General features: G+C 44.2%; 1 protein-coding gene across 2 annotated transcripts in view; it reads right to left on the reverse strand.

Annotated features, from left to right (window-relative positions):
- Positions 1 to 27,334, reverse strand: part of DGKH (diacylglycerol kinase eta) — a 105,754-nt gene that overhangs the window by 77,916 nt on the left and 504 nt on the right. The window lies entirely within an intron of this gene.

Genomic DNA, 27,334 nt, shown 5'->3' on the forward strand with positions numbered 1-27,334 from the left:
ACACACACAACTGTTTGGATTTAACGAATTGTCGTATCCATCACTGCATTTAAATTGATTTCCAATTCCAGGATAAAAAGCTTTTAGAACAGAAAAGGAAGCTATAAAAGCAATCTGAAGCCCTTACTTAATCCGTGTGTAACTGGGACCACTTTTCAAACCAGGTATAATTGTAAGAGGGAAGACAAATGGACAAAAGAAACCCTCATAATAAACTAGGCAAATTACACATTTATTCAGGAAACAAAAATACAGCTGCTAAAATGCAAGCGTGCAAAAAGTCTTTTATCTCCCTTGGTTTTACTTCTCTGAGAGCAGGCTACTTAAGAAATATCTTTCTTAACAACTACAGGAAGGGTGGATCTTACTCGTATCACATTGTTTAATACCACGCACATCTAAAATAGCTGCACAAAGTAACACAACTTTCTGCATCAGAGATTGCCAAGGGTATCGCTGCTGGATATCGACAGCTGTGATGTTTTGAGCCAGTATCTTAAGAAAATAATATTAACTGGAGCTTTAATGTGAAATTTTTGGATGGGTGTTTTTTTAAGCAAATGTTATATTTTTTCTGATGAAAAATTCAGTTATGAAAAGCAGGGCTTTAATGAGAAGATAGCATTGGTATTTCAAATGTTCTCTTTTGTGTGCTTCCCTGATATGTCTCAAATACAATATTTTCTGCACACTCCCTGGTAAGAAGGTGTACAGTTTTATTTCCAAGCGATCAAAACAGCACAAAAACAAAAACTATAAACTTGTGCGATCCTGAAGAGACTTAACAATCTACTAATGTTCTCTTGCAAATCCAGGCTGAAAATGGTTTAAGGATGTCTATCAGGGTTAACAAAGTTAAAGTTGTATTCATAATCACAGCTTCTGACTTTTCCACACTTCTCAATAGATGATCCTACTTGACTTCCTAATTAATTACTTGATTGCTTCCATGGTGCTCACCTTCAAAATTACTTTGGAAATGTGTCTTTAAGATCTAAATCCTGACCCTGTTTTTTTATCAATCAGAATAGAGCTGGAAGGGACCTTGGAGGTCTTCTAGTCCAACCCCCTGCTTAGGCAGGAAACCCTACACCACTTCAGACAAAGTGTTGTCCAACATCTTCTTAAAGACTTCCAGTGTTGGGGCATTCACAACTTCTGGAGGCAAATTCTGTTCCACTGATTAATTGTTCTAACTGTCAGGAAATTTCTCCTCAGTTCTAAGTTGCTTCTCTCCTTGATTAGTTTCCATCCATTCTTTCTTCTCCAGCTTTCTGGTGCTTTGGAGAATAATTTGACCCCCTCTTCTTTGTGTGCCCTTCAAATACTGGAACACCTCATTCTTCCTTTCTCTAGACGAGCCAAATCTTGCAACCGTTCATCATCTGTTTTAGTCTCCAGGCCTTTCATCCTCTTAGTTGCTCTTCTCTGAACTTTTTCCAAAGTCTCAACATCTTTTTTGTAGGATGGTGACCAAAATCGGTTGCAGGATTCCAGGTGTGGCCTTACTAGGCCTTTATAAAGCGGTACTAATACTTCACGTGATCTTGTTTCTAGGTCTCTGTTTATACAATTCAGGGTCGTGTTAGCTTTTTTTGGCTGCTGCCGCGCATTGCGGAAAACTGGATGGGGTTCAATGTGAATTGGGACGATGGACAGCAGCAAAGCCATACCAGAGGTGGGTTCCAACGGTTCGGACCGGTTCAGACAAGTAGGTAGTAACGTGGCTGGACACATCCTCAAACCGGTTCTATCAGCGGCGCCTATGGCGGTGCCATTTTGTTTTCTGCTTCTGCGCATGCGCAGAAACTATTTTTTTTTCTACTGGGCATCAGTGGTGGGTACCGGAGCCTGGCCGGAGCACCGGGTACCATTCCGGTACGGTGCTCCAGAGGGCCCACCCGCCTGAGCTCCTTACCTGTCCTTACAGGCTTCGTCACTTCCGCGCACGTGCCTGGCGCATACAGCACCTGCGCAACGCTCCACTGAGCAGCTGGAGCATCGCAGAGGCTTGCGGAGATGTCGCTGGCAGGTACGACACATGCTGCGTGCATCCATGTGGGCAACACGAACCCATCCCAACCATACCGGTTGGGACGGGACCCAGAACCCACCACTGCTGTGCATGCACATGTACTGTGCATCAAGTGCATGCATGTACAAAGCGCCTCCCTGGGCAAACCGGCAGTAACAGAAGCCGCAATGCACCCCTGAGCCACACCCAGAACTTTCATAGATGACCCACTGTGGGATGAGAGTCAGGGGCTCGTCCTCGTTAGTCCTCAATGTACGACCTCCATGGAGCCCAAAATTTGCAAGACACTTCTTCAGTGAAATCTCCCCTATTTTACATTTTACAACCTTTCTCGCCACGGTTGCTAAACGAATCACTGCATTTGTTCAGTTAGGACCATGGTTGTTAAGCGAATCCAGCTTCCCCGTTGATTTTGCTTCTCAGGAAGGTTGCCAAAGAGGATCACAGAATCACTGCAACCGTCATAAATACGAGTCAGTTACTAACCAAGTGCCTGAATTTTGACCATGTGACCGTCGGGATGCTGCAACGGTCACAAGTGTGAAACACGGCCATAAGTGGCTTTTTTCAGTGCCATTGCAACTTCGGTCACTAAATGAACTGTTCTAAGTCGAGGACTCTATAATAACAGATTCCTGATTTGATGCCATATAAACTATTACACCTCCAGTACATAAAATGCCTAGAAATCAACAGAAATGGACGTTAAGTAGGTCACTCAGTTTTTAAATGCCAAACGTACCTGATGTTATTCACAGAGCGATCTAATTAAATGCTCAACCGACAACCAAACAGAGTGATAATGTAGTCCAACACATATTCTTGCTTAAACATTAATAATAAAATGCCACAATTTTGTATCAGACAAGGTTTTCTTATATTTTCAGAACAGGCATGAATATTTAAAAATGGAAATGTATTGGTTTATCTCCATTTTATTTCATTCGGAAGGTTCAAATACAAAACCTAGAAATAAAAATAGATAACAAGGACGAAAATAGGCAAGAACATTTTTAGAAGATGAATTCAAAAAACAACAACAACCAAAACACCAACTGGACATGGCTACTTTAATAGAAAGAAGGACTGGGGGAGACATGATAGCAGTCTTCCAATATCTCAGGGGTTGCCACAAAGAAGAGGGAGTCAAACTGTTCTCCAAAGCAACAGAGGGCAGGACAAGAAGCAATGGGTGGAAACTAATCAAGGAGGGAAGCAACCTAGAACTGAGGAGAAACTTCCTGACAGTGAGAACAATCAATCAATTAATCAATGTCTCCTGAAGTTGTGAATGCTCCAACACTGGAGGCTTTTAAGAAGAGATTGGACAACCATTTGTCTGAAATGGTATAGCATTCCCTTCCTAAGCAGGGGGTTGGACTAGAAGACCTCCAAAGTCCCTTCCAACTCTGTTATTCTACATTCTATTATCTCCCCCCCTAGTTGAACATTGACCCATCTATTGCAAAATAGATCTTGCAAAACTGGTCCAAAATGTATAAGCTTCTAATCTGTTTGCAACCCAATGGACTTGTCATACGTTACATATACGAAAGGGGAAAAAATAGTAATTTCTGTTCCCGCCACTTCCAAATCAGGCTCTTAATTGCTGATTTTAGGGAATCTGGTTTCCCTGTTAACTTTGCTTGTTGGAAGGTCGCAAAAGAGGATCGCGTGACTTGGGGACAATGCAATTGTCATAAATGTGAACGAGTTGGCAAGCATAATCATGTGACTGTGGGGATGCTGCAACGGTCATAAGTGTGAAGAACTGTCATAAGTTGCTTTTTTCAATGCTGTTGTAACTCTGAACAGTCATTAAATGAACTGTTGTGAGTCAAGGACTACCTGTAGTTACCACTACCTCTCTGAGCTTGGTGGTTTTCTTGGAGACATTTCAAGACCCAACTAGGTAATATCATCAGCATTAGGAGGTGTTAGAAATTCTGTTTACATATAGCACCACAGAGCAAACAAAATGTACAGTCACCATGTGCTTTACTGCTCAACTGTTTTAAGTGTTACAGGAAACAGGAACAAAGAGAACCATAGATTCTAACCATAGATGCAAAGTAAACACTGCCATCTACTGGCAGATGGCAGTTTTTGTTGTTGCAATACAAAATACATTCTAATACAGTGATGGTGAACCTTTTTTGGCTCGTGTGCCACAAGTGGGGGGAGCGCAGGGGGGTCGTGTGCGGGCGTGCTGCACCCATAATGCAACGTGTGCCCCCCCAGTGCGCATGCGCGCAAAACGTGCGACACCCCCCATTTTTACATGCTTTTTTCGCCCTCCCCAGGCTCCAGAGGCTTTATAGGAGAAGTATCCACATCATGTTTTCGGATTAAATCTATGTCTATATATATTGTGTGAAAGATGTAAGTTGGATAAGCCCATTCATTGAGGGAAAGAACAGAAGGAGATGGAGATGGTTGAGATAAGTGTGACTCTCTGTCGTAGAAAGAGAATTACGGCGTGCGCAATTTCTCGGATTGTGTTTTATTTATTCTGTTTGGATCTCACATTTCCTGGAAAGACCGAATGTGTAATTGCTGTAGCGTTTAATCCTTAGAGTGCTCTGGGCTGAATTAGTTTTAGAATACAACTCTCTTCTTTAAACGTTTCCACTTGAATTTTGTCTTCGATGGAAATCTCTAACATTTGACGGCCTCGTACATTTGGAAAAGTTAGAGCTTTCTAAAAAAAAAAAAAATCAACGATCCCCAGATTATGAGGGATCCGTTGTGCTCTCTAAGCTTGGCGGTTTTCTTGTTTTATGTTTCACGACCTAATTAGGTGACATCATCAGTGCTAGAACTCCATTCCCTCTTGTTGGAATACATGTTAGAACAGTGATGGCGAACCTATGGTACGTGTGCCACAAGTGGCACGTGGAGCCATTTGTCAGGGCACGCTAGGCGCTGCCCTGTTAGCTGGCCAGCGTGCATGCGCGTGCTGGCCAGCTGAGTTCACCTTTTTAAAAGCTATTTTTCGCCTTCCCCAGGCTCCAGGGGCTTTATAGGATCCTGGGGAGGGTGAAAAGAGCCTCCCCCCCCCGGAGGCTTCAGGGACCGCCCGGAGGCTTCCCTGACGCCTTTGGAGCGCTTAAAACCACCCTCCGGCAAACTGGAAGTCACTCCGGTTTGCTCGGAGGGTGGTTTTAAGCGTTCCGAAGGCGTCAAGGAAGCCTCCAGACGATCCCTGAAGCTTTCGGAACGCTTAAAACCACCCTCCGAGCAAACCGGAGTGACTTCCAGTTTGCCGGAGGGTGGTTTTAAGCGCTCCAAAGGCGTCAGGGAAGCCTCCGGGCGGTCCCTGAAGCCTCCGGGGGGGGAGGCTCTTTTCACCCTCCCCAGGATCCTATAAAGCCCCTGGAGCCTGGGGAAGGTGAAAAATAGCTTTTAAAAAGGTGAACTCAGCTGGCCAGCACGCGCATGCACGCTGGCCAGCTAACAGGGCAGCGCCTAGCGTGCCCTGACAAATGGCTCCACGTGCCACTTGTGGCACACGTACCATAGGTTCGCCATCACTGTTCTAACATGTATTCCAACAAGAGGGAATGGAGTTCTAGCACTGATGATGTCACCTAATTAGGTCGTGAAACATAAAACAAGAAAACCGCCAAGCTTAGAGAGCACAACGGATCCCTCATAATCTGGGGATCGTTGATTTTTTTTTTTTGGAAAGCTCTAACTTTTCCAAATGTACGAGGCCGTCAAATGTTAGAGATTTCCATCGAAGACAAAATTCAAGTGGAAACGTTTAAAGAAGAGAGTTGTATTCTAAAACTAATTCAGCCCAGAGCACTCTAAGGATTAAACGCTACAGCAATTACACATTCGGTCTTTCCAGGAAATGTGAGATCCAAACAGAATAAATAAAACACAATCCGAGAAATTGCGCACGCCGTAATTCTCTTTCTACGACAGAGAGTCACACTTATCTCAATCATCTCCATCTCCTTCTGTTCTTTCCCTCAATGAATGGGCTTATCCAACTTACATCTTTCACACAATATATATAGACATAGATTTAATCCGAAAACATGATGTGGGTACTTCTCAATTACCATTTTGGCAAACAGACAAAACTACCCAGGGGGAAAAAAAATCCATTGTGCTCTGCAAACTTTAAAAAGCTTTGCTTCCAGTTCCAAGATTTAAAAGTTGTATTGTTCCAGGTGTGTGTCAAAAATAACCATAAGCGTTACTAAGTAGCCAGACTGCCAAGAAAATTCTGCCAACGGATATTAGATGCTTTCTCGAGCTGTGTGCAAAGTCACAATATGTTCACTATTTTCACTTCCGAGACACTTTTGAGGCTGGGAAACGGTTTGAAGCAAGCAATTCTCCTGAATGAAAAGGCCACAACACACGTAAGAGAAACGTTTTGCAAACGAAGTTTTTAATTTTTTCTTACAAATTTAAATTTCTTTTGTAAACAAATGTTGCCCGATTTAACATTCTCACATATACATAATTCATTTTACATTCTATTTCCATTTCCAATTTTAGCCGTGTTATTTTATTTCCATATTTTCCATCTTAAACTTCATTTTTTTTCTTAACACATAAAAGATATCGTTATTTGTCCCTTCCGAAATAAACCAAGTTTGTCATTTCATTTTCCATCTTTTTTCTATAGATATCCTCAAATTCAGTTTTTATATAAGAAGCATTTTACTTAATTAGTTTCCACAATTAATCATATGAATATAATTCCCTAACATCTTAATTAGCTACATATCATTACCCAGATTAACATAATTCATTTTATTCAACTAATATATCCCTTTCTTTCCTTTTCTCCTTGTCCAATCATTTTCTCTTATTTCATCACGTAAGAGAAACTTTTGTCTCCCCAAACAAACAAGCATCACTTAAATTTGTTGAAGACAAAGGCTGATTGAGACATAATTGTGAGAGGCAGTTTGGTCTAGTGGTTAAAGCACTGGGTTAGAAAGCAGGAGACCGTGAGTTCTAGTCCTGGCTTTAACCATGAAAGCCAGCTGGGTAACCTTGGGCCAATCCACAGATGGTGAGTTCTAGTCCCGCCTTAGGCATGAAAGAAATCACAAGGAGACTGGGAGTTCTAGTTCTGCCTTAGACTTAAAAGCTGGCTGGGTGACTTTAGGCCAGTCACCAGAAGACTGTGAGTTCTAGCGCTACCTTAGCTGTGGAAGCCGGCTGGGTGACTTTGGGCGAATCACCAGGCGACAGTGAGTTCTAGTCCCTCCTTAAGCATGAAAGAAAGCTGGGTGACTCTAGGTCAATCACAAGGAGACTGGGAGTTCTAGTTCTGCCTTAGACTTAAAAGCAGGCTGGGTGACTTTGGGCCAGTCACCAGGAGACAGTGAGTTCTAATCCTGCCTTAGCCATGAAAGCTTATGACCAGGTTGTTCTCACAACAGTTTCGGCATGTGATCAAAATTCAAATGCTTGGCCACTGACTCATCTTTGCGACGGTTGCAATGACCTGGGATCATGTTAATCCCCTTTTGCGACCGTCTGACAAGCAAGGTCAATGGGAAGCCAGATTCACTTAACAACCGTCTTACTAACTTAACAATTCCAGGGATTCACTGAACAAGTGTGCCAAGCAAGATCAAAAAAACAAGGCAAAACTCACTTCAGCAATGTCTCACTTAGCAGCATAAATTGTGGACTCAATTTCGGTCATAAGTCAAGGCCCAGCTGGTTCTTGTAACCAGTGTATTGAAGGAAAACAATTAACCATCCATTCCTCGATTTGTACATCTCAACCCTTAATAGCATTTGCTAAAAACAAGTTTATTGTTCTGCCCTAAGCTTCCCCTGCAGCACAAAACCAACAAACCCCTTTTATTTAATTTACAGTGAATTCCCCTCCAGCAAAGTGTTTCCTCTCTCACACTCTTTCAAGATAGTTCACAATTAGCGACCTTTATCAGGCTTGGAGAGGGGCCAGGCCGAGATCTTTCAGATGCCCCAATACTTGGTAAGAATGCAGGAATGAAGTGATTGTCTCCTGCAAACGCCACTCCCCTTTCTCTCCTCTTTTATTCCCTCTGGGAGGGGCCATTCACTGTCCACTTGTGGCCATACTCCCAAGTTGACCCTTGTTCCTTAGCTGTTCCCTTCATCTGGCAACTCTGTACATGCACACACTGGGAACAGGCTCCAGCTGTTTGTCTGCCTCACTGATGCCTGACTTCGAAGGCAGCTGATAACTGGCATATGGCCCTGGCCCCCTCTCTGCCTCTGACACAGAGCCCTCATCAGAGCCTCCCCCAGACTCCAAGACTGGCCCATGTTGCTACCCAACCTCCTCACTGTTTGAATCTGCCGCCAGCTTCACTGGCCACTGGTGGGCCACAACATTTTTTTTATGTTTCTTGTTCACTTAAAAAGTTAGATATGCTACACACCAAAAAACACAATTCTACCCTCTTAATATACATGTGTACAATTGCATGCCCTTCCAAATGTCTTTCTTATCACCACTGATTTTTTGAGAACTGGTAAGTATATTTCTAAAAAAGGAAGACAGCAAATTACACGACTCTTATAACACGCACATATTTATTAAATATTGTGATATGCACCACTTGAAGATCTCCAGCGTGGAAAACATTTGTGCTGCAAAACACCACGCTAATTTAAGCTGTGATGAGACGCTAAAAATAAAATCTCCTGATGAACCTGCAAAAGGTTGTCGGTGACGGATACGGAATATTATTTCAATTTTTAGATTTGGTCCCGCAATGAGAAATACCACAAAACAAGCTGTGTTCCTACACAATGATGGAGGCAAAAACATATGAAGAATGGTTGCAGGAACTGGGTATGTCTAGTTTAAGGAAAAGAAGGACCAGGGGAGACATGATAGCAGTCTTCCAAGATCTCAGGGGTTGCCACAAAGAAGAGGGAGTCAAACTGTTCTCCAAGGCACCTGAGGGCAGGACAAGAAGCAATGGGTGGAAACTAATCAAGGAGAGAAGCAACTTAGAACTGAGGAAAAATTCCCTGACAGTTAGAACAATTAATCAGTGGAACAACCTGCCACCAGAAGTTGTGAATGCCCCAACACTGGAAGTCTTTAAGAAGATGTTGGATAACCATTTGTCTGAAATGGTATAGGGTTTCCTGCCTAGGCTGGGGGTTGGACTAGAAGACCTCCAAGGTCCCTTCCAACTCTGTTATTCTATTGTAATTGTCAGTTTGTTGCATAAATTCAAATCCAGAAGCACACGCAGATAACTAATGCAGCAGGATTCATTAACCTTTATATACATAAAAATAGATGAATCAATGTACAACATCAACAGGTGGTACTTCCAAGTAAACACAAGGCAGGAGAGCTACAGGCAAACACAAGCAGTTAGTTTCATATCAGCAGAAAAGCCCAGACGAGGGTTCTTCAGTTTACTTCTCGGAGCAGCAGGCTGCTTTCTTCTTAAGTTTCTGTTTCCCTTTTGCTGCACAGACTCAGATCTGTTTAAAGCTCCCATTGGCTGACTTAATTGCTCTGCCTATTCATTGGCTGACCTTGTTCCCAGGTCTCTCCCAGTCATGGGAGCTCCCGTCCTTGTCTCAACTCCTGCCAACTTAGCCATTTGAAAGCATGTCAATGCGAGTAGATAAATAGGTACCACTTTGGTGAGAAAGTAACAGCACTCTGTGATGTAATGCTTGGCCACATGACCACGGAAAATGTTTTCGCCAAAAACTAGGGGAGTAAAATACGCAAGGACTACTTTTCCCTTACTTTTTCCCATATATGAACAGTTCCTAAAAATAATGACACCGATGCCTTGCTGATGGTCATTGGAACCAAAAACAAGGTACACACACACACACAAACACACACCACACACAAACTGTATACCTTATACAATTTAGAGAAACTTTCTACCACTACCAACAAGAAGGGAAGGGAAGGATAGTTGTGTGAAGCCCTGGAGCTACAACATAACGTAGCATCTTATGCATCTTCTCACAGAGCTGAAGGGAGATGGATACACACACACACACACACACACACACACACCATTCTGGACACAACTGCAGTAGAAAAACATTGGTGTGACTCACTGATGTCTAGGGAAATTCTGCATCTCTGGGTCAAAGGTGCTTTTTTTTTTCAACAGGCAACTGGACTTCCTTGGTTTTTCTTCTTTCTTTGAAAACGTCTCGCTTCTCATCTAAGAAATTTTGGAACTGAAGAAACTTCTTGGATGAGAAGAAAAAAGTTTTCAAAGAAAAAAAACCCAAAAAAGTCCAGTTGGTTGGGGGGGGGAGAAGCACCTTTGGGACTTCTGTGCACAGATGTTTCTCTCCAGAATAGAAGATAGAAGATAGAAGATAGAAGATAGAAGATAGAAGATAGAAGATAGAAGATAGAATAATGGAATGAGACTAGAATAGAATTCTTTATTGGCCAAGTGTGATTGGACACACAAGGAATTTGTCTTTGGTGCAGATGCTCTCAGTGTACATAGAAAGACAACACACATTCGTCAAGAATCATAAGGTACAACACTTAATGATACTCATAGGGTACAAATAAGAATCATACTAGGAAACAGTCAATATAAATCGTAAGGATACAAGCAACAAAGTTACAGTCATGTAGTCACAAGTGGAAGGAGAGGGGTGATAGGAACGATGAGAAGATTAATAGTGCAGCCTTAGTGAATAGTTTGACGGTGAGGGAATTATTTGTTTAGCAGAGTGATGGCGTTCGGGGGAAAACTGTTCTTGTGTCTAGTTGTCTTGGTGTGCAGTGCTCTATAGCTTCGTTTTGAGGGTCGGAGTTGAAACAATTTATGTCCAGGATGCGAGGGGTCTGTAGATATTTTCACAGCCCTCTTTTTGACTCCTGCAGTGTACAGGTCCTCAATGGAAGGCAGGTTGGTAGCCATTGTTTTTTCTGCAATTCTGATTCTCCTCTGAAGTTTCTGTCTATCTTGTTGGGTTGCAGAGCCAAACCAGACAGTTATGGAGGTGCAGAGGACAGACTCCATCATTGCTCTGCAGAATATCCTCTGTATAAAGTCAGGACTTTTACCTACAAAACTAACTTTGCCTGCAAGCAAGAGAAAACAAAGATCTAGGAGAAGCTACCATGCATTTAATCCTACTCCATCTCTATTCTTCTCTTCAGGGGAGAAATCTTCTCCGGCCAGTCTGGAGGTTCTCAAGATACCAAACTCAAATCACCAAGCTCGTTTTCCACCTTTGACTTCTACTTCACTTCTCTTGCATATCCTTTTTTGGTCTTTCTCCAGGCCAGTTGCTTGCGTTGTTCATCCTTCAGGAAACCGCACAGCAGTTTCCTGTCCTTGGCCTCAAGTAAACCAGGCACAAGCTATCCCTGGATTCTCCTTTATCTGCAGGCTCCTGAACCTTCCCCAGATCTTCCTTCCTCCTCAATGTTTTCTGATGTTTTGCCCTCTCTGTACACTAATCTCTCTCTCTCTCTCTCCATTTCTTAGTCTCTCAAGCCTTCTTCTCTCTGCCTCTCCTTCTAATCTCTTTTCTTTGTCCTAAATTTCCATGAACGATAATTTCATTTCAAATGATTGTTTCATAACAGGACATGATAGCAGTCTCCCAGTATTTGTTGCCACAAAGAAGAGGGAGTCAAGCTATCCTCCAAAGCACCTGAGGGCAACACAAGAAGCAATGGGTGGAAACTAATCAAGGAGAGAAGCAACCTGGAATTAAGGAGAAATTTCCTGACCATGAGAAAAATTAGCCAGTGGAAGGATTTGTCTTCAGAAGTTGTGGGTGCTTTATCACTTGAGGTTTCTAAGAAGAAATTGGTTAACCATTTATCTGACATGGCAAAGGGTTTGACTAGAAGACCTCCAAAGTCCCTTATGATTGTTATTCTGAATCTTCTGTGTCTCATGTCTAGTTTACTACTCTACTCTACTCTATTCTCCCCTACTCTTCTCTATTCTATTCTCCCCTATTCTACTCTACTCTAGAGTAGTTATGCTGTACTCTATTACCTATTCTACTCTACTCAACTCTATTCTCCCCTACTCTACATTCTTCTATTCTCTTCTCCTCTCTTCTCCCCTATTCTACTCTACTCTATTCTCTTCTCCCCTACTCTAATCTAATCTAATCTTTCCAATTCTACTCCAGTCTACTCTAGTCTTCGTTCCAATATTCTATTCTATTCTACTCTACTCTACCGTACGCTACTCATTACCAGTTGGTGAACATTTCAGTATCCCAAGCTCAATGAAGTTCACCATCCACTGTCTCTGACTCTATTCCAGAGCCCTGATCATGTTCCAGATCCGTTCACATTCCTCTGGCATCTGCCTGTCATATCCAGATGGCAGCCAATCCATTCTGACATTTGCCGAAACCAGGAGAAAGAAGAGAATGTCAAAAGCCATCAGTGGATTTGTGGCTGCAGTGCTGAAGGGGTGTCCTTTTCCAATTTTGAAAAAAAAAAAGGAGAAGAAAATTTGATGCAAGACCAAATTGGTAGCAGAAATAAAAAGGGGAGAACTCAGAATGGAGAGGAAGTCCTGCTACTTCTTCAGCGGGTCCCCCAAAAGACCTAGAGGCTGATTATTTTAGGAGAATAATAGAATTCTTTATTGGCCAATTGTGATTGGACACACAAGGAATTTGTCTGGTGTATATGCTCTCAGTGTACATAAGGAGAATAAAATAGATTCATCGAGAATAAAAAGATACAACACTTAGTGATAGTCAAGGTTACTAATAAGCTATCAAATTGTACTAGGAAACAAATAAAAACAATATAAATTGAAAGATACAAGCAATATGATTATAGTCATAAGTAGGAAGAGATAGGTAATAGGAAGCAAGAGAAGAAGAATAGTAATACACTCTTAGTAAATAGTTTGACAGTGTTGTGGGAATTATTTGTTTAGCAGAGTGATGGCATTCAGGGAAAATCTGTCCCTGTGTCTAGTTGTCTTGGTGTGCAGTGCCCTATAGTGTCGTTTTGAGGGCAGGAGTTGAAACAATTTACGTCCAGGATGTGAGAGGGGTCTGTAGATATTTTCACAGCCCTCTTTTTGACTTGTGCAGTATACAGGTCCTCAATGGAAGGCAGGTTGGTAGCAATTTTTCTGCACTTCTAACTATCCGTTGAAGTCCTGGGAGGAAGATGCAAAGCTGAATTGTAAAACGGACTGAATTCGAGGCTGTGATGAAGCTTCCATGCAGAAGGATTCTCTGGAAATAGAATGGAAGGATGGGGCTTGAGGGTGCTACTCTCCTCCAGAGACTAATGAGTTCAAGTCCTGCCTTTGGCACGAAAGCTGGCTGAGTAACTTTGGATTAGGCTGTGCGTGAATTCCCGAATCTAGTGCCAACTAAGTCTCTAGCTTTTATTTATCTCCAAGCTTGCCTGTCTGCAATTACTAGTTCCTCTTGCTTCCACACATCCACCCCAAAAGAAGTTGAAAAGCGATTTTCAGGTGAAAGTAATTGCCTGCAGCAGAGGTGAGATTCAGCCAGTTTGGACCGGTTCAAGCAAACCTGTAACAAAGATCGGGGGGGCACTCTGCCATGATGCAGTGCCATCCTATTTAGCCACATTTTTGAGGCCAGGCGCATGTGCAGAAGGCGCATACACAAGCAAAGCGCATGCACAGAAGGCTGGGTGCATGCATGAAGTGAGTGAGCACATGGTGAACTGGCGGTAAAAATAAGTGAAACCCACTGCTGGCCTGTAGGATCCCTTAATTCAGGTCAACTAAGGCCAAGCTGTTGACCATCACTTCTTCCTTCTCTGCTTCAGAGTCTGAAGCTGCACGCAGCAGGTTTAGGAACAAGAGATGGAGATCTTATCCCCTTAAAAGCAAAAAGAACAGAGGAACAACTTCCTGTCAGGTTTCCAAAAGATGCCCTAATTGCATCGAATCACCATGGCAACTTTATGAGCTGACACTTCCTAAGAGGATACCAAAAGTATTTGGACCAGAGGTGGTTTGCAGCCGGTTTGGACCGGTTCGGGTGAACCAGTAGGGGTGACCTGGCCCACCCACCCTTCCCACCTCTGTGCTGTCCTATTTAGCCACATTTCCGAAGCCGTGTGCATGCGTGCAAGATGCACTTGTGAGCAAAGTGTCTGGCGTGGAAGGCGTGCGGGCTCCCGAAGCAAGCGTGCGCACACGGGGCAAACAGGTGGTAACCTTCTGTAGTTCTGATTTGGACCATATAGAGAGTATCAAGCAAGAATCAAACAGCAGGAACCAAAGAGGACAAAGTTGTAGGATAAATAGGACAATGACCTTTCATGGATCATAAGAACATGGGCGGCCCAAATCACATGGGTTGCCCCCCATCGACAAATGGGGAGGACCTAACCACCAGAATACAAGGGAGCAGTCAGAAGAGGAGATCAGAACACATTAGTAACTTCACATTGCAATGAACAAGAACATACATTCAATTTTGCAGCTACTAAGATTGTTGGCTGAGCAGGGACAAAAACAGCCACAGAAGTGATTGAAGCCTGGGAAATGGCTCCTTCATCAGTCAACAGGAGGGCTGATTTACCACCAGCTGATCAGATACTTAGGGATTGGCAGCACAAGGAAACAACAGCCAATTGCCAGCTGTCAATGCACCAATCAACCAATAGGAAGGCACCACATAAATACAACTCACAGAATAGCCGAAAGCACACATTCTGGTAGAGAAGTTCTCTGAGGACTGGGTCCAACACGAGTCCGAAATCTCAGAAAATTAAACCTCTCGTCCCGGTGACCGACCCAGATTAGACGACAATGAAAGTGTTCAAAATACCACACTGCAAAACCTCTCAATAGTGTGATGTTCTTAGAAGACATCAGATGAGAACATCTCTTGAGACGTGTGAGATTTGGGTTATTTAAACATCTTTATTGCTTTCCTGTTGTTTTGCTATCAGAGGTCACCTGAGGATACTTCCAGGTAGTTCTGGACAAAACTTCTCTTTTGGAAGCAAAAAGGGATTTGACAACGTCGGCATTGGATGCATACACAGCTCCTCCCTGAAGCTCCTTAAAGCAGCTGCATCTTTACTCATCCTAGCAAAAATGTGTTTGCTGCAAAGAGATAAGGTGCATAGCCACACATCCAGACCAGCATCTTCCTACTTCTGGATCCTAAGTGCTAAGGAAGTCCACCAAACACTGAGAGCTATCCTAGCTCAGAGAATTGTCTCCTCTTGTTCTTTCTTCTCCATCAAACAGACCTTGACCTAATTACATTTGCATATCCTGCTAAGCCCTTCTTTCTTCTCAAAGGGAGTCCCGTCCCATCCTCCCCCATCCCACCCACCCCCACACCCCGCTGTCAGCTTCCCAAGAGTCGTGTTGCAGAAATTCTGGAGAACAAGCTTGGATCACTTCTGTAAAAATAGGAATTAAAAACAGAGGGAGGGAGGGAGGGAGGTGGGTAGGAGAGAGAGTTGGAGGAAGGAAGATGGGTAGGGAGGAAGGAGAAGGGGGAGGGAGGGACGATGGAAGGTAGGTATGAGAGAGGGAGGGAGGAAGAGAAGGAGAGAGGGAGGAGGTGAGAGAAGAAGAAGGAATGGAGGGAGGGAGAAAGAATGGAAGGAGATGGAAGAGAGGGAGGAAGGAAGGAAGGAGAGGGAAGAGGGGAGAGAAGAAGAAGGAATGGAGGGAGGGAGAAAGAATGGAAGGAGATGGAAGAGAGGGAGGAAGGATGGAAGGAGATGGAAGAGAGGGAGGAAGGAAGCAGGGGAGGGAGGAGGGGAGAGAAGAAGGAATGGAGGGAGGGAGAAAGGATGGAAGGAGATGGGAGAAAGGAAGGAAGGAGTGGGATGGCGAGAGGGAAGGAGGAAGGAAGGAGGGGAGGGAGAAGGGGAGAGAGGAAGGAAGGAATGGAGGGAGTGTGGGAGGATGGATGGAAGGAGATGGGAGGGAGGAAGGGAGGGAGGAAGGAAGGAAAGAATGTATTTCAGTCCCACCAACCCTTTCTGGACGCATCCATCCCATTCCTGCCAAATAGCCCAGAGCTCTGGGTGGTTAATTATACATAAATACAAAAGAACAAGGCCTGACAAACTTCATCAAACTCTCCTCTTCTTGCCAGGAGGGAAAATGACAAAGGAAGCAAGGAATTAAACCAAGGGGGGAGGGGGGGAGGAAGCACCATTTCTGAGGGCACTTTGGATCTTAGGACCGGGCACCTTAGAGTCACCATCTGGGCCGCTTCAAGAATATTCTCTCCATTGGAATGTGGAACCCCATATTCCTCCTCCTCCTCCTCCTCCTTCTCATAACAGAGTTGGAAGGGACCTTGGAGGTCTTCTAGTCCAACACACACCCCACCCCTGAGTCAGACTGAAAACCCTCCTCCCCTCCTCCTCTTCCTCCATTGGGCTTCTGAAAAGAACTAGCAATGTTTTATCATGTCTAATTGCTAGAGAGGGACAGATGGAGCAAGGAAGAAGGGAGGGAGGGAGAAAGGAAGAAGGGAGAAAAGTAGGGAGGGAGGAGGAACGAAGAGAGAGGGGGGAGGGTAGGAGGAGGGAGGGAGGAGGGGAGAAAGGAAGTAAAGAAGGAAAAGAGGGAGGGAGGGAGATGAAGGAAGGAACAGAGGGAGTGAGGAGGGAGAGTAGGAGAGAGGGAGAGAGAGAGAGGAAGAAAGGAAGGAAAAGAGGAAGGGAGAGAGGAAGGAGGGAGATGAAGGAAGGAACAGAGGGAGGGAGGGAGGAGAGTAGGAGAGAGAGAGAGGGAGGGAGAGAGAGAGGAAGAAAGGAAGGAAAAGAGGGAGGAAGGCGGAAGATGAAGGAAGGAACAGAGGAGTGAGGAGGGAAGGTAGGAGAGGGAGGGAGGGAGGGAAGAAGGAAGGAAATGGCAATTCCTCTGTCAGAACAGTACAGTCTATCCTTAAGCTCTCTAAGAAAAATATTACATTTATGTCAAAGCTCCACCTATGAGCTTTTACACAACTTCCCTTTTTGATGGTAGCAATGGGGAATCTCTCTCTCTCTCTCTCTCTCTCTCTCTCTCTCTCTCTCTCTCTCTCTCTCTCTCTCTCTCTCTCTCTCTCTCTCTCTCTCTCTCTCTCTACACAATATATTCCTTGTGCAATTTTGTGGCTGCACTGATCACCAGCAAGCCACCACTAGTTTCATCCTTCCCTGGGACTGTTGAGATGTGGCTTGCCAGATTCGCCAAACGACCACGGCCATTCGTTTAAAGACGGAGGCAAAAGGTTGCAAAAGATGGCACAACTGACTTGTCGTAAGTCGAGGACTTATTAAATTCCATCTTTGGAGATTCAAGCATTCCTGAGAATTTGGAAGAGTAGGAAAAAATTTTGTCCCATTTCCTTGCGTTGAAAATCTTCCTCCCCGACTACGCAACTCTGGGAAAACTTCTCTTTTTCCCAGAAACAAATGGTCAAATTAGCCACAAAAGGGTTACAACCACTGGGGAAATCCTGGCGTAGGTGGAAATTCCAGGCAAACTTCAACCTTTATTGTTTTTGTCAACTCAACTCTGTCGTTTCCCTTTCTTTCTTTTTCCCCACATGGGCTCATCGGTCAATCTCGGATATTCCAGCTAAGAACGTGGAAAGAATCCCCCTCCCCCCCCCAAAAAAACAGCAACGGTGGGGACACCTCTAAGTCGATGTTAAATTCACCTTTCTATTCTGTCTTCCCTATAGAACTACAGGTAGTCCTCAGTTTACGACCACAACAGAGCCCCAAATTTTAGTTGCTAAGTGAGACAGTTGCCTTCTCGTGGCTTGTGGGTATTTCTCCTGTGGTCAGACGACGACTTTTGCAGCATCCTTGGGGTCACGTGATTAAAATATCCAGACACTTGGCAGATGACTCGTATTTACGACGGTTGCAGCATCCTGGGTTCAAGCGATCCCCTTTTGCGACCGTCTGACGAGCCAAGTCAACGGGGGAGATGGATTCACATAACAGCCGTGTTACTAACTTAACAACCACCATGATTCGCTTAACAACGGTGTCAAGAAAGGTGGCAAAATGGGGCGAAACTCGCTTTACCTCCGTCTCGCTTAGTAAAGGAAATTTTGAGCTCAGTTGTGGTCATAAATCGAGAACTGCCTGTAATCATGACCGAAGTGGAACACTGTGCCAAGGTCACACGGAAACATTTAAAGTGGACCCATTCTTACAACAAACACATTTTTTAAAAAAACATAATAAAGACAACATTTAGGCTGAATTATACCGATTCAAATCGGCACCCAAAACTAGGAATGGACCAACATTTCTATTTTTCTAGAAGATCTACTGGCCAAATATGGCTTTAGGCTCCCTGCAGAGAAGTTGAATGAAACAGGGTTGTTACAGGAAGATAAGGGGCTTCTCGGGGAGGGGGAGGAAATGACTCACGTTTTCTAATAATATAATTAATAATTAATTATAGCATCCAGGGCCGATGTTTACAGACCTACAAAGCTGGCCTTAATTTCAGAAAACCGATTCTTTCCCAAATCGATGGAGGAGAAGCGGAAGAAAGGGAGAAAATGTGTTAAGCGAGTTTTGCCCCATTTTTATGGCATTTCTTGCCATGGTTGTTAAGTGAATCATTGCCATTCTTAAATTAGAAACATGGTTGTTAAGTGAATCAGGCTTCCCCCGTTGACTTGGCCTGTCGGAAAGGTCGCAAAAGGGGACCCCAGGACCCTGCAACCGTCATAAATATGAGTCGGTTGAATTTTGATTGTGTGGCCATGGAGACGCTGCAACCGTCGTAAGTGTGAAAAATGACCCTAAGAGCCTTTTTTCAGTGCCCTTCTCACTTCCAACGGTCACTAAACTGACTGTTGTAAGTGGAGGACTACCTGTATTGAATGGTGAGGTCAAAGAAGAGACATTTTAATATCTGGTAGCAGAAATAATATGAATTTTTGCATCCTTCTGCTGCTGAGCTGCATTGAGTTAAGGGCCAACTTTAGAAAACAACGTTTCCATAAAATAAAAGAGAATCAGACTAAAGCTGGAAGGGACCTCGGAGGTCTTCTAGTTCAGCCCCCTGCACAAGCAGGATGCCCTCTACCATTTCAGACAAGTGACTGTCCAGTCTCTTCTTTAAAAAGTTCCAGTGATGAAGCATCCACAACTTCTGGTGGCAAGCTGTTCCACTGTCTAATTGTTCTCACTGTCAGGAAATTCCTCCTTGCTTCTCTCCTGGATTCATTTCCAACCATCCTTCCTTGTTCTGCCTTCTGATGCTTTGAAAAATAACCCCCTTCTTTGTGGCAGCCCTTCAAATACTGAATAAACTGAAATGAATTGAAAATGGGACACTGGAAAAAATAAAATAAATTGAAAAGGGACACCGAATCCATAAACCGTTAGTTCCAGTGAATGTAAGCATGTGATGATGATTATTTTACCCGACTTTCATATGCTACCGGAATAAATTATCTGGGTTACTGTTATCTTTTATTCTTCTGAAGCACACTTCTCCTATTGTGATCTGTTTCTAACAGCAGCCAACAAAATCTGTTCGTGATAAGAACTTGTCAGACATGAAAGCAATGCTGGTCTCCCCGGTTCCTTGATCTCAAGCGACCACTTTCGGAACAACAACAAAAAGTTCTTGCTAAACTTGGTGATTTCGTTTTATGATTAACATACGGAGCAGTATTTATAAACTACTCCAATCTGGCCAACAAACAGCCCGCTGATTAATCGCGGGTGGTATCTATCATCTTTTAAAAGCTTTATTTCTCGCTGCTTTGTTTCCAAATTCCTTGCGTCATCATTTAAAAGAAAATCTTTTTGTGATTAGTAACTCCAAGCCTGTCTTAACAATTTAATTGTTTCAGTATAACCTTGATGCCTAGCCTTAGTTTAAAGTCTCTTTTATTATTACTGCTTTATAAAACCTGGAATGCTGCAGCCAATTTTGGTCACCACGTTACGAAAAAGATGTTGGAAAAAGTTCAGAGAAGAGCAACTACTAGGACGATTGAAGGCCTGGAGACAAAAACATACAAAGAACGGCTGCAGGATTTGGGTTTGGCTACTCTAGAGTAAAGAAGGACTGGGGGGGGGGACAGGATAGCAGTCTTTCAATATTTGAGGGGCAGCCACAAAGAAGAGAAAGTCAAGCTGTTCTCCAAAGCCCCTGAAGGCAGGACAAGAAGCAATGGGTGGAAACCTATCAAGAACCGAATCAACCTGGGCTTAAGGAGAAACTTCCCAACAGTGAGGACAATTAACCAGTGGAACAGCTTGCTACCAGAAGTTGTGGATGTTGGAACAATGGAACAAAGAACAATGGAAGTTTTTAAGAATAAAGTGGAGAGTCATTTGTCTGAAATGGTCTAGGCCTCCTGCTTGAGCAGGTGTTTGGACTAAAAGACCATCAAGGTCCCTTCCAGCTCTATTCTATTCCATTCCATTCAATCCCATTCCACCCCTTCCCTTCCACCCTCTCCTCTCCTTTCCTCTCCTCTCCTATTCTTCATTCCAATATTATTCTATTCTATTCTATTCTATTCTATGCTAATCCATTCCATTCCATTATTTCTAATTCTGTTCTGTTCTGATCGCAATCCATTGGTAAAATAGCCATAAGGATAGGTAGGATATGAAATTATAAACCGGAAGGACTCTTTGATTTCCACAATGGATGAATGCAGAGATGGGATTCAGCCAGTTCTGACCGGTTCTGGAGAACCGGTAGCGGAAATTTTGAGGAGTTTGGAGAACCGGCCAATACCACCTCTGACTGCCCCTGCCCCCATCTATTCTCTGCCTCCCGAGTCCCAGCTGATCGGGAGGAAATGGGGATTTTGCAGTATCCTTTCCCTGCCACGCCCACTAAGCCGCACCCACCAAGCCGCACCACGCCCACCAAGCCACGCCCACAGAACTGGCAGTAAAAAAAATTGAATCCCACGACTGGACGAATGGCTGCAAAAGTGGATGGAGTTGGCAGAGATGGCTTAAATTGACTGGTTTGATTAAAGAAAAAAACCACAATAACTTTTATTTGTTTAGAAACCCCTTCTGGACTTTGTGCTCGAGTTTTACCAATGAGATAGATTTGTTGTTATAGAAATGGCTCATTTACATTATTATGTAAAAATAAAAAGCAGAGGCTTATTTATTTTATTTATTGAAATGGGTCAAACAAAAACAAGAACAAGACTAAGAGAATAAAAATACAATGACAGGGACGAAAGGCACTTTAGTGCGCTTATGCACACCTCCTCTACTGACCCCTTAAGTATGAAGTAAGGTCCACGGAAGTCCATTTGTGACTGAAACTGTGGAAATTTGTAGCTGAACTGAATCAGCTAGAGAATTCCAGACGTTGACAACTCTATTACAGATATCACATTTTTTACAGTCAAGTTTAGAATGATTTACATTGAGTTTAAAGCAGTTGTTTGCGCCTGTATTATTGCGATTAAAACAGAGAAAGTCATTTACAGATAAAACATTACTATGTATAATTTTGTATGCCATACTTAGGTCTGAGACACAGTTCTAAGTTATCCAAAACGAGAATTTCGAGCCTAATAGCATCAGGAATTCTATTGTGTACAGAAGAGTGCAAGACTTCTCGTGAAATACTTCTGAACCCACTCGATTTTACCAATGTCACATATATTGTGGGGATTCCAAACAGTTGAAAGATACTCTAAAATTGGTCTAGCATAGGTTTGATAAGCCCTAATTAGCAATACAATGTTTCCAGGAAAAAAAAACTGAGCAAAATTAAGTTTACAACTTTTAATGCTTTTTTAGCAACGCTTTTACAGTGAGCTTTGGAGCATAAATTGTCAGAGATAAGTACACCTAGGTCCTTAACCAAGGGAGAGTCATCTTCTAGACCAAAGGCGTCAAACGCAAGGCCCTGCGGCCGGATTCCGGTACAATTCGGCACGGATACCTGCAGCCATATTTATCTATTTATATCAGAAAATATATATTTCCGCCTACTCGCGCATGGCGGCTCAAGGCGGCTTACAAGGCAAACGCAATAGAACAAAAATAGAAAATAAGAAAAATAAATATCAGAGAGGAAGGGACTAAATTTCTCCTACTGATTCCCGGCTTTTTAAAAATTCTATCTCCTTCCTTCCATGCAGAATTTCTAAGTTCTGCCAGGGAACAAACTGTTCTCAGAGACTGACATTGTAACCCCCTCAATTCTTCTACGCAGGACTTAACGGAAAGCAAATCTCGAATTCTGGTTCTGCTGCGAATCCAGCCAGCCGTACCCAAAACAAAAAAAAAACCCTCTCATCCGTTCCAAAGATGAGCCACATTTAAAAGCCTGGTGTGGAGAGATTTTCCCCCCCTGCTCGCCAGCGTAAGCCCAATATTCCACATTTTTCTCCATTTAAGTTTTATCAATCATGGGGGTCTTCTTCTTCAGAATTAGGACCACCCTGCTATCAAGGCTTGGATTTGATGTAAAAGCCAGGAATGGAGGTTTAGTTTGTCCCATAGACTTTTTAGCTATACAATTTGGGATGAAGACCCTTTGAAGGGTGTAGGAGGAGGAATGGATTTCCAGAGGGGGAAAATTGCAGACTACAGGAACCATTTGTACCTCTCAGGTGTCCCCGAGGACACAGGTAAACCTCTAAGTGGCCTCAACGACCCTCTAAAAGGATGCAAACGACCAACTGTCTGCAAGGAGCATAAATCCTTCCATTCCCCAACATTCAGTCAGAACTGAAGAGGCTTCTTGCATGCGAAACGAAACATCTTCAAAGAAAAAACAAGGAAGTCCAGTGGCCTCCTGGAGAAAAAAGCACCTTTGGGACAATCATAGTTGTGCAAACTACGACTTGGAGAAACAACTGCAGTATAAGGGATCCTTGAATTACGACCAAAACAGAGATCAGAATTTCCGTCAATGATGGCGAAGTCAGTTCTATCCCATTAGACGATCCTTTTCTGGCACAGTGGTTAACCAAATCCCTGCCCTATTAAGTGAATCATGTGGTCATTAAGCAGATCTGGCTTTCCCCGTGGACTCTTGCCGGCTAGGAAGGTCTCAAATAGTGGCCACAGGACCCTACAACTCTCCTAAATATATGCCGGTTGCCAAGTGCCCAAATTTGGATCAAGCGACCACAGGGATTCTGAGATGGTCGTAAGTGTGAACAACAGTCCTTTTTTTCAGCGCTGTTGTAAGTCTGAACGGCCATAATGGTCATAAGTCGAGGATTCCCTGTGTGTTAAACCAAGCCTTCCATCCCTAGCAGGCAGGGAATTGGATTGTCGTTATTATTATCAGAATAGAGCTGGAAGGGACCTTGGAGGTCTTCTAGTCCAACCCCTGCTCAAGCAGGAGATCCTATACCATTCCAGAAAAATGGGTTGCCCAGTCTCTTTTTAAAAACCTCCGATGATGGAGCACTCGCAACTTCTGGTGGCAAGCCGTTCCACTGATTAAAAGAATTACAGAATAATATTTGGAAGGGACCGTGGAGGTCTTCTAGTCCAACCCCGTGCTCAAGCAGGAAACCTTCTACCATTTCAGACTCTTAAAAGCCTCCAGTGATGGGGCAGCCACAACCTCTGGTGGCAAACTGTTCCACTGGTTAATTGTCCTCACTATTAGGAAGCTTCTCCTTAATTCCAGGCTGCTTCCCTCCTTGATTAGTTCCCACCCATTGTTTCTTCTCCTGCCTTCTTGTCTGCTTTGGAGAATAATCTGACCCCTTCCTCTTCTTGTGGCAGCCCCTCAAATACTGGAAAAAGTCTCTCCCGTCCCCCCTAGTCCTTCTTTTCTCTAGACTGGCCAGACCCAAAGCCATCTCAGTTGCACGTTGCAGACCTCTTCAAAACTGCTCAGGAAGCTCTTTGGCCCTAGTAGACTTCCTCCGTCCCTTCTCTTCTTCTACCTCCGTATCTCAATCAGCACCTGTGATTATTAATGATGCCCATTCTATGACAGGCAAGCAACCACACATCAAGAAGAAAATGTACACCAACGGCTACAAAGTTGGGTGGACCAGGTGCGACCCACGCTGACCATGGCAGAACTTATGTCCCCTTTTTCTTAGGATAGAATAGAGCTGGTGGGGACCTTGGGGGTCTTCTAGTCCAGCCCCCGCTCAAGCAGCAGAACTTATATCAGTGATGGCGAATCTATGGCACGTGTGCCGGAAGTGGCATGCGGAGCCATCTCACCTAGCCGGCCGTCGCCTGTTGCTCTTCTGGTTTCTGGCGCATGAATGCGCGCTGGCCAGCTGCTCTTCACGCCTGCCTGCGTGCCAGAAACCGGAAGATCAGATTCCCGTCACGCACAGGCTCTTTACGATGCTCCCAGACATGCGCACCAGGGAGCTGCACTTCTGGTTTATGGCACTCGCCTGCACGCATGCCCTCCCGTTTTGGCACTCAGTGCCGAAAAGGTTTGCCAATCCAGGAGAACCCTACAGGCACTCCTCGAGTTACAACCGTTCATTTAGTGACCGTCCAGAGTGACAAACAGCCCTGAAAAGATTGACTTAGGGTGTTTCTCACACTTACGTCCATTGCAGCGTATCGATGGTCACGTGATCCTTCGCGATTCGGACCCTTGGCAACTGACTCATACTTATGACGGTTGCAGCATCCCGGGGAGTGGAGGTTGTCACGTGACCCACTTTTGCGACCTTCTGATGAGTGGGGATTCATGTAACAACTGTGTAACTAGCTAAACAGATGCAGAGATTCACTTAACGGCTGTGGATGGGGAGGACGTGAAAGGGGGCAAAACTCACTTCACAAGTGTCTCACTTAGCAACAGAAAGGAAGGGATCAATTGTGGTCGTACGTCGGAGACCAACTGTTCCAATGTTCTGACGTGACCATGGCCGAGGGGTACAAAGACCCCCAACATCCCCTGGGAACACAACCAGGTCAGCTAAAGACGGCACAACCGCATTTGCTCTAGCAGCAAAGCTAGTCCCCAACTTACAACAGTTCATTTAGTGACTATTCAAACTTACAACGGGACTGGAAAACAGTGACGTAGGAACGTTTTTTCACACTTATGACCGTTGCAGGCTCCCCATAGTCATGTGATCAAAATTCGGACCTTTGGCAGCTGACTCATACTTATGACGGTGGCAGTGACAAACCAAGACAAAGGAGGAAGCCAGATCCACTTAACAACCGTGCTCCTAACTTAACAAATGCAATGAGTCACTTAACCACGGGGGCTAGAAAAGTAATAAAAGGGGGCAAACTCACTTAACCAATGTTTCACTTAGCAATCTAAATGTTGGGCTCAATTGTAGTCGTAACGCGAGGACTATCTATCTGTAAATCCATCTATCCATCTTCCCTGTTCCCGAAAATAAGACCTCCCCCGAAAAATCTTGCAACAGAACAGCAGCCCTGAGGTGACCTCGCTCGGCGCCTCCTCCACCTCAAAAATAATAAGACCTCCCCGAAAATAAGGCCAAGAGCTTATTTCGGGGGTCAAAAGAAAATAAGACCCTGTCTTATTTTCGGGGAAACACGGTATCCATCCATCCATCCATCCATCCATCCATCCATCCAACTGAATGGAGCTAAGTGTTTACTGGCTGGATGCTCTTCCTGTTGCCAATGTGGAGTTATATTCAACAGATATAGCCATCCATCCTTCCATCCATCCATCCATCCATCATCTATCTATCTATCTATCTATCTATCTATCTATCTATCTATCTATCTATCTATCTATTTATCTATCCATATCTCTCTATCTATCTATCTATCTATCTATCTATCTATCCATATCTCTATCTATCTATCTATCTATCTATCTATCTATCTATCTATCCACCCATCCTCTCTTTCCTATCTATCTATCATCTATCTATCTATCTATCATCTATCTATCCATATCTTTCTTTCTCTCTCTCTCTCTCTCTCTCTATCTATCTATCCACCCATCCTCTCTTTCCTATCTATCTATCTATCTATCTATCTATCTATCTATCTATCTATCCATCCATCCATCCATCCATCCATCCATCCATCCATCTATCTATCTATCTATCTATCTATCTATCACCAAATCTTCTTCGGTGTTGCTGTTGGCTCAGTTTGAGGCCAGCCCAGCCCTGGCCACTTGCTTGGTTTCCATCCCAGACTTTTGGAGTACCCCAATAAATGGACCCTTTGAGCAGCCCGTGAAGAGGCCACGAGAACTCAGCCATGGGGTCATCAAGGCCGTGAAGGGAGGGAGGGAGACTTTTAGCCAAGAAACTTACCACGCTGGCAGAATGGAAAGGTGGCTCTAGACTCCCAAGTGAGTAACACAAGGCACAGCCGCTTCCCCCTTGCCTCGGGCTACTCCTACTGGATCCTTTCCGGTATGGAGACCCTCCATTATCCAGGTCATGGCTGTCCCAAAGGTGCTTTTTGCAAAAGGCGATTGGACTTCCTTGGGTTTTGTTTTTTTTCCCCTCCTTTGAAAATCACCTCTCACCCAAGAGGTTTCTTCAGTCCCAGCTGCACTTTTAACGTGCTTTGAGAAAACCCTTTGACCTGGAAGGACCACAGCACACCCCGCCCCACCCTAATACAACGCAAGGGAAACCTCTGTGCAGACCCCCAGCCTTTCTCTATATTTCTTCTGGGTTCTCCCAGGTGATTAAAAGCCTGGAGGCTAAAACAGATGAAGAACGGTTGCAGGATTTGGGTTTTGCTAGTCTAGAGAAAAGAAAGACCAGGGGGGACATGATAGCAGTCTTCCAATATCTCAGGGGCTGCCACAAAGAAGAGGCGGGCAAGCTATTCTCCAAAGCACCTGAGGGTAGAAGCAATAGGTGGAAACTAATCAAGGAGAGAAGCAACCTGGAACTAAGGAGAAACTTCCTAACAGTGAGGACAATTAACCAGTGGAACAGCTTGCCTCTAGAAGTTGTGGGTGCTTTTTAAGAAGAGACTAGACAGTCACTTGTCTGGAATGGTACAGGATTTTCTGCTTGAGCAGGGGGTGGACTAGCAGACCTCCCAGGTCCCTGCCAACTCTGTTATTCTGAATAAGCTTGCCTTCTGTAGTTGGGGGTGATTAATCACAGGAGGCATTTAAGAGACTGGAGATCCCTGTAACCTGTAAATGGCACGGGGGTATCCTGCTGGAGCAGGGGGCTCGACTAGAAGATCTCCAAGGCCCCTTCCAGCTCTGCTCTGATTGAAGCGCAGCACATCTGGAGGGCGCCCGGCTTTCTCCAGTCTCCTTGCAGGCGAGCCAGCTCCGGAGGAAAAGGGCAGGAAGCGGAGGCAGGCAGACTCGGGACGCCCCCCCCCCCAAGGCTGCCTCTGTTTCCCGGACGCGGGGAAGGCGAAGCCGGGGAGGG

Source organism: Natrix helvetica (genome assembly GCF_964273705.1).
Source record: "Natrix helvetica genome assembly, chromosome: 3".
Classification (NCBI taxonomy): Eukaryota; Metazoa; Chordata; class Lepidosauria; order Squamata; family Natricidae; genus Natrix; species Natrix helvetica.